General features: G+C 36.5%; 1 pseudogene; it reads left to right on the forward strand.

Annotated features, from left to right (window-relative positions):
* Positions 1–1,406: 1,406 nt before the first annotated feature.
* On the forward strand, positions 1,407–11,711 carry LOC121156632 (annotated as a pseudogene).
* Positions 11,712–13,249: the final 1,538 nt, after the last annotated feature.

Raw genomic sequence — 13,249 nt, forward strand, 5'->3', positions numbered from 1 at the left:
GGTCCTTGGCCCAGCCTGACAGTCTGGTAGGAACAATTGCTTTGTCTGATGGGCCCACACTCTTTTGGTTCTTACTGTTGGTTGATACAGCCCATGTAAGCCTGGTCCATGTCCAGAAACAACTCTCATGTGGTTCAGTGTAGGCAGAGAACTAGCCCATCCTGCCGTATACTCACCCTGGCTTTGGGATGGCCCAAAGCCTTGGGACGCTGCATCCACCTGGGAGATCTGTAGGAACGTCCTGCCTCCTGGCTTCGAATTGGCACAGCACTGGCCATTGTGGTCACTTGGGGAGTGAATCAGCAGATGGAAGATCTTCCTCTCTGTCTCTCCTCCTCTCTGTATATCCAACTTTACAATAAAAATAAATAAATATTTTTTAAAAGTTTGTGTTTTTAAAAATTACAAATTGTGCAGTTCCTCATTATTCTGAGATACATGCAAGTACACATACAATAAATACCTTTCATTTGGATGTTCTAAAGGGAGATACCTATATACAGAAAGGAAATGTAATTTGTGTGTTAAACCTAAGATTAGTAATTAGAAAAGCAGTCAATTTATTTAGTGAATCAAAAATAAACTGACATAGCACTCGTCAGACTTTCAAATTGTCTGTATTTTTCTTCAGTGGGGTTGTGTGGATTCAGATACCGAGCTAATTTTGTTAGCTCATTTTTATGGAAGTATGAATTAATGCTTGTTCTTATGGGTTGTTTGTCATTACAGTACTAATGAAAAAAAGAAAAATGTCCAAAGGAAAAAGAAAACCAAATTTGTTGACTCTTAAATGTGAGTCATCAATCAATAACCAATTCCAGAACATTTCAGATGTCATTTCTAAGGTTTTGTGATACTTCAGTATGCACCAGAGTAGATATTTAGTTGCAAAATAAATCTTTTCTAATATACACATAAGTCTTTGGTAGTATCCCTTTATATATGTTGCTCCATAACTACTATTAAATATTAATGGATGTAACAGATGTTGTGCTTTCCCCAAATGCCACCTCTTCTTCATTTGTTTAAGTCTGTAGGCTCAGAAAGGAGCTGTGACAGAAGAACATGGTACTCTACTTAGCTCCTGTGTCCTGAATGTTAAAATCACAGGCTGCATTTAAGGCAGAAAATTTGATACAGTTCTAGGCTTTGCACATTGACTGGGAGAGGGGGAAAGACTTTAGGACATAATTGAAAAAGAATGAAGAGTGGTTAGTGCTTTTAAGTATTATAGAAAGGGTGGGGTTTTTTGGTGTATTTGGCTTTTTTTCTTTTTTTCTTTTTTTCTTTTTGAAAGAAATAGTGAGGAGTAAGGAAAATAAAAAGAGATCTTTGACCATTGCTTTACCCCTTCAAGGGCCACAATAGTCAGTACTAGCTCAGGTGGAAGCCTGGAGCCAGAAACCATGCCGGCTTTCCGCCATGGACACAGGAATCGCAGCACTTGGGACATTGGCCACCGTTTTCCACAGGTGCATTAGCAGGATGTGGATCACAGGAGAGCCAGAGCCCCCATACAGTTTCCGGCATCTCAGATGGCCATTTTCTTATTCCAACGTCCTGCCTCAGTTGGTGCAGTATTTTTCGTCTACTCATTCAATTGTTAGCACATCAGGTTTTTAATCAAGTCATAGAAGAATATTGAAATAGATGAAGTCACAGTCAGGTGCCAGGAATAATTCAAAAGTGATATTAAAAATTCTCTTCTTAAGGCCCATACCTATGTCCTCATATAATATTTTTTTTTCCCTTAGAACTCTGCTTCCTGGTGACTCTGCTTTTTTCCCTCAGAACTCTGCTTCCTGGTGACCTATTCTTCACTTTCATTTGACAACCTTCCATTGAAGCTCTTTATTTTAAGTTCTTTCTGTGCTGCCATTTATTTTTCAGATACTGATAAATTAATTTCACATTTTTATTTGGCTATGTGATATCATATAAACACATGAATTACATGCAGTTGGGCCTCCACATCTTCAAACTGAGTAAGACAAAGGAGCTAGGCATCATATAGTTTACCAACCCGAGTGACAGGGACTCTAGTATTTGAACCTTCAAATACTGTCCTTCCGTACCAGAATGATGGTCACCAGCAGAAAGGTGGATCAGAAGTGGATCACCAGGAGAGCAGCCAGTGTGATGGCTCAGTGGTAAATCCTCACATTGAATGCAACTGGATCGCATATGGGAATCTGTTCCTGTCTCAGTTGCTTCGTTTTCATCCAGCTGCCTGCTTGTGGCTTGGGAAAGCAGTAGAGGATGGCCTAAAGCCTTTGGACCCCACACCGAAGTAGATAACCTAGCTTCAGATAGACTCCGCTTCAGCTACTGCAGCCAACTGGGCAGTGAAACAGCAGATGGGAAGTCTTTGTCTCACCTCTCTGTACATCTGCCTAACAAAAATAAATCTTAAAAAAAAAAAGAGAGAAGGAGAAGTGGGGCAGACAGGACTCAGTGTGGGTATTCCAAGTAACACCATAATTCCTGCCTCTTAGATTACCTTTTAGATTGTTGTAGCTTGAGATTCCTCCGAAAGGCCCTAAGATGGTGCATTTCACATATGAGAAGAGGTTTTATTTACTTGGTTTATTTTGAATAGTTCCCTGACTCAGTTTAGTTTTTCATAATCTAGCTACAGAGGTAATCTAATTACAACTCTCTAGTTTCAGTAGCCATAACTAAACTACAGCATTGCTAATATTAGCACATTGCTAATCAAATCTCTTGTTTCAAAAAGACTCTTGGCATGATAAATACTAGAAAAGATACTGTTCTCATAGGATCATAGGCCTGCAATTCCCAAGGAATTCCATGAGGCAATGATTGTAAAACATCATTTCAAATTGAATACAGTCCTCATCTAATGCCTTTCTTTGTATGTTCTTCCTGGCTTAAGATTCTTAAAACATAAACTATCAGCAACATAAATTTAACACTTGGTAATTTCATCAAGTTGATGATATTCACATATGTTAATGGACTCGAAGCATGTAAAAGAAAATTTGTGTCATTTCCTGCCATTTATTCATAAACATGTCCTATAAAACAAATTCTGAGATAAAATGAAACACTACTTATAATAATATGTAATATATTCATGTGTTATTCACCACAAAGTAGTAATATAAAATATAATCAGATGTTTAATTAAAATATACTAAAGTGAGAAACAATGAAAGTTTCATAATTACATGACAAGTTTAAGTAAAATCTGAAACTCATGAAATTAATCCCATCATTCCTTCCTGCTATTCTAATTCATCACCACTGTAAGCGGCTGCACTACAGTCTAAAATCTGCATACTCCACGTTGTCCTTGCTATTCATTAGTGGTAGCCTACTGATACCCTCAAAACCTGAACTTTAAGTTATATTATATTCCAACTTACATTTGGGGACAGGTTGAACCCTGACCTAATTTTATTAATACTAACTAGAATGTTTGAAAAACAAACAGATGGTGTTTCATTCTTCAAATACAAATAGCAGCAAAACTTCTAGGTGTTCAGCCCCAGCAGACTAAATTTATTTTAATTAATAATCATGAATATGATAAACAAATTAAAACAGAAACCAGTAAATATTTCCTATGATATAAATAAATATCCCTGCCTTAAAAAAATCATCATCACGAATAAATGTGTGGGAAAAATCCTAAAGTTGTTTTTATGACTTTTTTCCTTTCTAGGAAATTAGGAGAAGCAAGCAATGATTTTTGGCAATTGCATGTATCTTGAGAACAACGGGTTGCTAATCAGCTAGATTGATTTAGATTTTAGTGTTACTAAATATTCACAGAGATTCCAGCCTCATATTTTCAAGATATATTTAACAGTGTCATTGAAAGTCTTTGATTTCAAATTTGAAATGCATACTGCATTGTATCGTCACATCTGGACATGATAGTCTGTATTACACATTGGCTATATATCCTGAAATGAAATGTCATAAAACAAAATCTGCAACAGGAAGAAAGATAGATTTGTAACAATATGAAGTTAAATAACAAGGTACTGAATAACCAATGTGTTGATGAAGAAATAAAAAAGAAAATAAAAAAACCTTGAAGAAAATAATGCTACTATATGACCTATGTATGTGTCACTGAAGAAATAAGGGGAAAACTTTTTTGAAGAAATAAAAATAAAAACAAAAAATATCAAAACCCAAGAGATGTAGCAAACACAGTATTGAAAGGACCATTTATAGTACCAGGTGCTTACAAAACAGAAATATTCCACATAAATCATCTAAGAATGCATCACAAGGACTTATTAAAGGAGAAGAAAATGAACAGAAAATAGGAAATGATAAAAATCACAGCAAAAATAAATAGAATTGAAACTATAAAACTACAAATTGCAACAATAAAGAGACATCTTCTAAGAAGATGAGGAAAATAAATTTTTAGCCAGACTAGCAAAGAAAAGCAAAAGAGAATGACCAATAAAATTAGAGATGAAAAATAAAGCATCCTATGAAACTAGTAAGGTGATTTCTTCCCGAATGGATCCTTTGATCATTATGTTGTGTCTTTCACCTCTTTTAATATTTTTTCATGCTGAAATTTATATTATTTGAGATAAGAATAACTGGTTAGCTTTTTTGTTTGTTTTGTTTCCCCATTAACCTGCAATAACTTTTTCCATGTTTTCACTTTCAGTTCTGCATATTTTCATTGGTGAGATGTGTGTCCTGTAGACCACAGATAGGTGGGTTTTGTTTTGTAATCCAGTTTGCTAATCTATGATGCTTGACTGATGCAATTAAGCCATTCAGGGTTAATACCGACAGATAATAATTTGGTTTTGTCATTTTAACAATGGGTTGTTGGTTGCTTGATTTAGTCTTCTTGTGTTGTTTTATCGGGACATTACCGATGTTAGCCTTTGGTTTTAGTAGATGCTATTCCCTTTCTCTGTCAATAGAACATCTTTAAGCATCTTTTGTAGGGCAGGTCTGAAAGCGGCAAATTCTTTCAGATTTTCTTAGCGGCAGAAGGATTTTCTTTCCTTTTCAAAGACAAAGGAAAACTTTGCTGGTTAAGTCATTCTAGGTCAACCATTTTTTTTCCTTTTAAAATCTGGAATATGTCATGCTACTGTCTTCCTGGTCTTAACATTGGAGATTTTCCATTCTGACAATTCTAAATCTGCCAAGATCCCCACTGCCAAGTTTTCAGTAAGCACGAAATGACATTTTCTGAAGTCAATCATTTTATATACAATAAATCTACATTAACATGAAAAGATGTATATTATATATAATATGTAAATCTGTACATGGCTTACATTTTATATATTGCATAATGTATAATTTTTAATAAACATACAAAGCACCTACGTGTAAAGCATTGTGATTGTGTCAATATGCAGCAAGAGCACAGTGTTATCATTGTCAGCATTTACTTAAAAAGGGACTTGCAGAGCAAAAAAATATTTTCTGTCCAAGATTGTGGACAATCAAGGAACCAATAAATGTGAGAGACAACAGGGAAAATGTGAATGCAATCATATCTAGAATGTAAAGTTTTGCTTAGACTTTTCCTCAAGGGAAAAAGATTTCTATAGGGTCTAAGTATTTTCTGGGAGAAGATTCATGTTGAAATGCCAAATCCATAGCAATGTTTTGTACAATACTTACTGGAGAAGGTTTTACTTGGATTTAAGTTTTCTAAATCAAGAAGGAGACAGGTACATTTTTTCCAAATTATTTCATGTCATTTTCTGAAATCCAAACAATAAAACAAAGGCTTCTGAAGTGATCTTATCCTATTTATTTTCAGTGTAAAGCTATAAAACTCCCTCATTGATTATGCAGGCACAGAGTGAATGTAGCTCAGTCATTTGATTTTTACTCAACCCTAGCCACTATGGATCACCAAAACAATTTTTAAAACCTTATATCTGAAATAGTTTCTTCACAATACAAAGGGTTCATGACAAACTGTGACAGCATTAAACATGAAAACCCGGAAAGCCACAGTTTTCCTAGGAATAACAAAGAGAGTAGTTAATTATTTTTAACTTGAAAAGCAAGATATTGGCAAGCACCAGTAACTGAAGATGGAAGATGGCAGAGTGAAATAAACTAAAAATTCATGAATTGTTATTCAAGTTATGAGAACTCATAAATTAGTTCAGATTACAAATGGTAACAGGGGTAAGGGAATGTCAAGACAAAGAAGAGATAATGTAGATTGGGGGAAAAAACCTGTGCAATACAGAATGAGGGAGGGCCAGGCATGGTGACATTGAGGCTAAAGTCCTAGCTTTGCAGGCACTGAGATCTCATATGGAACTGGTTCTAATCCCAGTAGCCCTGATTCCCATCCAGATTCCTGCTTGTGGCCTGGGGGGAGGGCATCAAGGATGGCCTAAAGCTTTGAGACCCTACATCCATGTAGGAAGACCTGGAAGAGGCTCCAAGTTTTTGCTTCAGATCAGCTCAGTTCCAGCCATTGTGGCCACTTGGTGAGTGAATTAATGGAGGGAAGATCTTCCTGTCTCTTCTCTTCTCTGTATAATTGATCTTCCAATAAAAAAAAAAAAAAGAATGAGGGAAACCAGCAGCTCACTGCAGAAGCAAACATATATCATAGCTTCTTGAGGACAAACCTTGTCTGGAATCTAGAACAATGTCCCAACTTTATTGTCCTGCAGTGTCCCATTTCACCCCATTTCATTTTCATGAGATTGTTTCTTCCCTCCTCTTTATTCTGGAACTTGGGATTTGATTGCTCGCCTTAGACCAGTTGTCCATTCTAATAGTATTGTATTGAAAACTCATTGAGTTAACAGAATAAACTTTTTTCTTATAACCAAATAAAAAATAACTAAAAGCCTAAAAAATCAAGAGAAAATTCTACATTTCAAAAGTGAAGTTTGCTATAGAAACCAGATTCTACCTTGCACTTCCACAATGAAAATATATCTGCAGCTAAATGTCACATCACTCAGAAGAAGTTGCAGGGAAAATTATGAATCCCATTTTAGTTACCTTCAGTTTCACATTATGAAAGCAAGCCAGACAAGAGAAACATGACAAGAAAGGAAATAAAAGATCTCTGTTTTGAAAAAGCCAATTTGTAATTATTTTGCAAAAAGATGAAAGGAAGGATACATGTTTATTTCCAAAACATTGTATATACTTATACATTAATTATCATTAACACAAAGAAGCTTTCTCAAAAACAAGACTCTTTCCTTATTTAGTGTTGTACTACCACTATTTATATCTCATGTACTAGTGATTACACAGGAGGTTTTTGTGGAGAAATGAACTAGAAACTGAATATTCTCCTGGTCACTATGTGAGGTCATTGCTTTCATGGGGCTCTCCTAAAAATTCTGTCACAGGACCAACCTCAGTAGCCCAGTGGCTAATTTCTTGCCTTACATGCCCCAGAATCCCATGTGGACACCAGTTCCCATTCAGGATGCTGCACTTCCCATCCAGTTCCCTGCTTGTGGCTTGGGAAAACAGTAGAGAATGACCCAAAGACTTGGGACCCTGCACCCATGTGGGAGACCTGAAAGAAGCTCCCTGGCTCCTGGGTTCAGCTCAGCTCAACTTCAGCCATTGCGGCTGCTTGAGAAATGAACCAGCGGATGGAGGCTCTTTCTCTGTCTCTTCTCTCTGTAAATCTTACTTGCCAAAAAAATAAATACATGTTTTCAAAAAATCCTGTCACAGCCACTTCTTTCATCCTTGTGCCCTGCTTTGTTGGAATCTAACGGAATCTTAAGTGTGTGCTGCATTGTAACTACTTCATTATGTTTGTATTTTCTACCAGCTAAATTATTAGATTCTTAAGGAAAAGGACAATCGCTTATACTTTTCTTGGTTATTAACACAACAAATAAACTTTTACTATGAATATTTAGTAAATGCTGCTTCTATTTTCTATAATTTCTTTAAAAATATTTATTTGAAAGGTACAAAGAGAGAGGGAGAGATAGAGATCTTTCATCTGCTGGTTCATTCCTCAGATGATGACAACAGTCCTATCTTGGCCAGGGAAAAGCCAAATCCAAGCATTTTATCTGGGTCTCCCACATAATTAACAGAATGCCAAACACTTGGAACGTCTTGCACTCCATTTTCCTCCAAGTGGAAGGAGCTGGACCTGAAGTGAAGCAATTAGGACAGGAACTTACAGCCAAAAGGAATGCTGGTGCTGCAAAGCCTTGATGCTCTATGCAACAATGCTGATCATGGTGTAACATTTTGTAATCTCCTCAGGTTAAACAGAATAAAGGATGGCTAAATCATTTAGTTAACTATACTATTTCTTTCTTCTTGATTAGCTTATCATATCTTTGAGTATGTGATTTGAGACTAACTCAGAAATGGTTTCAGATAAAATTTGGAAGGATTATATTGCAAATGAAGTATCTCATGAGTCAAAGATACGCATGAGATATAAACTTTGGTAATTAGTGTGATGAAGTCCATTAATACCTAGAAAAACGAAATTGCTCCAAACACGAAATTATCTTACTAAATTCAGATTCTCTTGAATGTTTTTAATCCTTTACAGTTCTTTTATTCCAGTACTTTGATTAAAATTTTGAGCTGGATATATCTGCTACTATAAATCTTATAATCTCAGTAACATAAGTTGTGAGGTAAGATGTTTCACCAAATATGCCAAAAAAAAAATCCTTTAGATAAAGATTCCATGAGCCTCCATTCTATTGACTATCCAAAATACTGTGACCTGGACAGGGTCATATTTTTACATGATTGTTTGTTCAGGCAATCTTCCTCAGAAGAAAACACACATACACACAGATGCAGAGAGAGAAGTGGATTTTCCCATAGATTCCAATAGTTTTTTTATCCCAGAGCTGGCATAGACCAAAATCAGTGGTTTAAAAGAGTAATTATTCTCTGATTTATTTTTGGTTTTTAAAAAATTTTAGTTTCATTGAATTGAATTGAATTTATCATTTTCTAAATGATATGAGGTATACTATGCATTTAGTTACTTCATAGTTCTATTAATTAATTTAAAATATATAGTAAAGTTTCACAACAAAACATGTGCAGATAAAGCAGTAGGAGTTAAGCAACAATATTTGCACTGATCTCTGAATTAAAAAGGCGAAATGTTACTTTTAAAAAACTAAAACTGATCAACAATATGTGCGAAGCTATGAGCCATTCCCCATTCTTAATGTTATTCTATTTATTGTCAAGGATTTGTTTCTTATTTATTATTTAAAAATGAAAATCCTGTACTGCATCAAATGATTTCCACACTAAAAGCAAAATAAAAAGACACTAGAATTTCTCACTTTAACTATATTCTTGGGTACCCACATGTGTGCAGAATAACTGAACTGATGTTTCTGCATGGCCTGAATTTTAGGAGTAAAGAATGACTCAAAATGACCGACAAAGGAAAGAAAAATGTGATACTTTTGAAACAGAAAATGCATGGTAAAATTTGCAGCAGCTGAAGGAAGTGAAAGATGCTGAGGTGGCAAAAATCGTCTTTGGCACAGTCCAGGGATTTTATTTTGTCCTTGCTTTTTAAACTTATTAATTGATTCTGACTCACCTCCAGGTGGAAACTGCAAGGAAGCAAGAAATTTTCTATTGCTTTCACAAAGTAAACTCCTTTGTGTGGCAAAGGAAAGCATTTGACCTTGAATTTTAACTTATTCCAATGTACAGTAATCACAGTTAAGTAGACTGGAAGAAAATATCAACACTTCCTTCCCTTCCAAAGGTAATGACTTCATTTCCTATTTTATTTAGAAAAAAGCAATTAGAAGATATCAAAGGATATACACCAAAAATAAATAAAATTGATGTGGGCTAATGTTCTAAATTTTAAGTCTAAAATTATAAACTCAAGGGATTAAACATACAAGTATGAATGGTTTGCGATCTTATCACATGGATGATTTCTTATTGCTGATAAAGCAAGAATTTTCCTGTAAATGATAAATTGAGATTAATGATATGTGTTTGATGAAAGAACATGAGGAAAAATACAGAGCTGGAAAACATAAAAAATGTTTATAGTGCAATTGCTGATGAGAAATTACAATATGTAAAAAACACATTCCTACAATTCAGCAGGGAAACCAGGGGAAGTTCAATTGATAATGGTCCACTAGTAAGCTATTCACAAAAGACAAATTTAAAGCATCAAACACATATGTGAACAGATGTTCAGTGTTAGGGAAATGAACCATAAAATATGAGAATATTACTTGGAACTTATAATTTTTGCAGAAATTGGAATGTAAGCTTGACTGTTAGAACTAGAAGTTGGTGGTTTTCAGCACTGCAAATGCACAGTGTTCAGTAATACTAAATATCCAAATACTTTGTAACTCAACAATTCTGTCCTTGGACAGAGACACAAAAATACTATCACATGTCTCTGCTAGCAAATGTCATCATGAATATTTTTATAATAATTTTTAAAAACTTTTAAACCTGTTACTGGAATTGAGACATCACTAAGGGAATGGATGTATGAATATATGTGTCTATGTATGGAAGGACTAGCACTCAAAAATATTACATATAGTTCTATCAATGGATTCGGCAGCAAGATGTGCATAGAAATTTCTCAGTCCCCCAACACAGTTCCCTGGGTTTCCTACCGCAGAAGCGTAAAAGCAAGCACCGTGGCAAGGTGACAAGCTTCCCCAAGGACTAACCCTCCAAGCAGTTGCACCTGACGGTATTCCTGGGGTACAAGGTGGGTAGGCACACGTTTTCCGTGAGATGGACCAGCCGAGCTCCAAGATGAAAATGGAAATTGTGGAGTCTGTGGCCATCTTGCAGATGCCACCCATGGTGGTGATGAGCATCATGGTGTACATGGAAGCCACTCACACCTTTGTGACTTCCGCATTTGGCTAGCGCATCAGTGATGAGTACAGGAGAGGCTTCTACAAGGATTGTCCTAACGCAAAGATAGCCTTCATCAAGTACTGCAAGAAGTAGCAGGATGACATGGGCAAGAAGCAGCCAAAGAAGGACTTCAGCAGCAGCCGCATCACCACCCACACACAGATGTACCTGCTTCTGCTGCAGAGGAAACCACACCGGGCAGAGATGCGGATGAACTATGGGCGAGAAGCTGCGCTGGACCTGGGAACGGCTCAGATCTGGATGAGCCACATGTTAGGGTAGGCCGAGATGATCGTCATCTGCATGACTAAGGGCAAGGGCTACAAAGGGGTCACGAGCCACTGGGGCTGCAAGAAGCTGCCACACAAGACTCACTCAGGCCTGTGCAAGGTGGCTTGCATTGGGGCTTGCCATCCTGCTTGGGTATCTGTCTCCATGGTGTGAGCAGGACAGAAAGGCTACCATCACTGCATGGAGATCAACTAGAAGATCTACAAGGTTAGACAAAGCTACCTCAACAAGGGTAGCAATCTAATCAAGAACAAAGCCTCCTCTATGACGTGTCCTTATAAGAGCATCAACCCTCTGGGTGGCTTTGTCCGTTGTGGTAGAGTGACCAATTAATTTGCCATGCTGACGAGCTGTGTGTGGGGACAAAGAAGCGAGTACTCACTCTGTGCCAGTCCTTGTGAGTATAGACTAATTCGTGAGCTCTGGAGAAGACTGAACTCAAGTTCATTGACACCACCAAATTTGAGCATGGTGGCTTCTAGACTGTGAAGAAGACAGTGTTAATGGGACCATTCAAAAAAAGCAAGAATGCCATGTAAGAGGCAATACCATTGGCATTGCAATAAAAGTGGCTTTATAGTAACTTTCAATGAAAAAGAAAGAAAGAAAGAAAGAAAGAAAGAAAGAAAGAAAGAAAGCAAGCAAAAGAAAAGGTGAGAGAAGAAAAAGAATAATACATATATCTAAAATGTCAAAGTTAGGTATAAATGGAAAAATAATAAAATGAAAAGAAGGTTTTATATGAGCAGTCAGTGGTGAATTATCTGAATTAAAGAGTGTGACCAATTCAGTTTTGGACTCCTGAGTTCTCAAGACAAAATGCCATCTGAGTTTGGTATTTTCTACATAATAGTATCCCCAGGTCTCGTAGATCCTGGGACACAACAAGCTATCTTTAAACCAACAATTGCTGTCATTGGTAAATTGACACCGATATCATAATTCCAATGTGAAAACTTCCACTTCCAAAGGTCAAAAGAAAATGGTATATTTGGGTTTTTAAAATTTTTATTCAATAATTAAAATAATGCCATATATCTGGTGAATTGGCAATAATACATAGACACATTAGTGATTGAATTATTGTTGAAAAGACAGATTTGCAGAGAAAATGAGAGGCACAGAGAAAGATCTCATCCTCTGATTCACTGACCAAATGGCTGCAGCAGACAAAGCTAAGCCAATCTGAATCCAGGAGTGTCTTGATCTCCCACACAGGTGCAGTTACCAAGGCTTTTGGACATTCTCCTTTTCTTTCTCATGCTATAAGTAGGGAGCCTGTTAGGAAATGGACCAGCTGAATACAAACAGGCACCCATATGAGATGCTGGTGCTCGCAGTCAGAGAATTAGCCAATTGACCCTGTGTCATACTTTTTTGACAACCCAAGGCCAGCAGCTGAATCTTTGTGTATGTATCTTTTCGCTTGCTTTCCGCCTTCTCTCCCCTCTCGCCATTTCTGAGTTAACACCTGTGTTATTATCCTGTAAAACTTGGGACAAGATAAAGTTGAGGCTCACGCGTTAGAGAATGATCTGGCCTGATGCCCTCCAGAGTAAAGGCTTCCTCCTTATCCTTTCATGGTTGAGTCTCTTGTAGTCTTACTTCTACAATAGAGACATGAATGAGCCTGAATGGAGCTTTCATATTAAGAAAGATAAGGTGAATATGGCATCTTTATAGCAGATACACAAAGGCTAACTATTAACCCAATGAATGTACCTAAACTTCTGCTTTCTATTCTATAGGCAGTATGACATGGGAGGGCTATAAGGAAAAAGAAACAAAATGGAGCATTAACAAAACCAAAACATTTTCCCATTGAAACCAGTGTTCTCAGAAATAAAGCTTCTAATAGGCTGGGGAAAGTGGTGATTTTCCATTTTACTTTTCTAAGCAAAAAAACAGTGGTAAAATGAGGGTAAATGTAACTTGTGAATTTTTGAAATTAAATGCAGTGTGCCAAAATAACTTACAAAACTGTCACTCTCTGTCTTATAGATAAAATATATGCTAAGACTGTCATATCAAATAATTGTGAAGTCTTGAAAGAAAGTTAACATGACAGTAACTTTCA

This window comes from Ochotona curzoniae, unplaced genomic scaffold, assembly GCF_017591425.1.
Source record: "Ochotona curzoniae isolate NIBS_2020 unplaced genomic scaffold, NIBS_Ocur_1.0 contig_3498, whole genome shotgun sequence".
NCBI lineage: Eukaryota > Metazoa > Chordata > Mammalia > Lagomorpha > Ochotonidae > Ochotona > Ochotona curzoniae.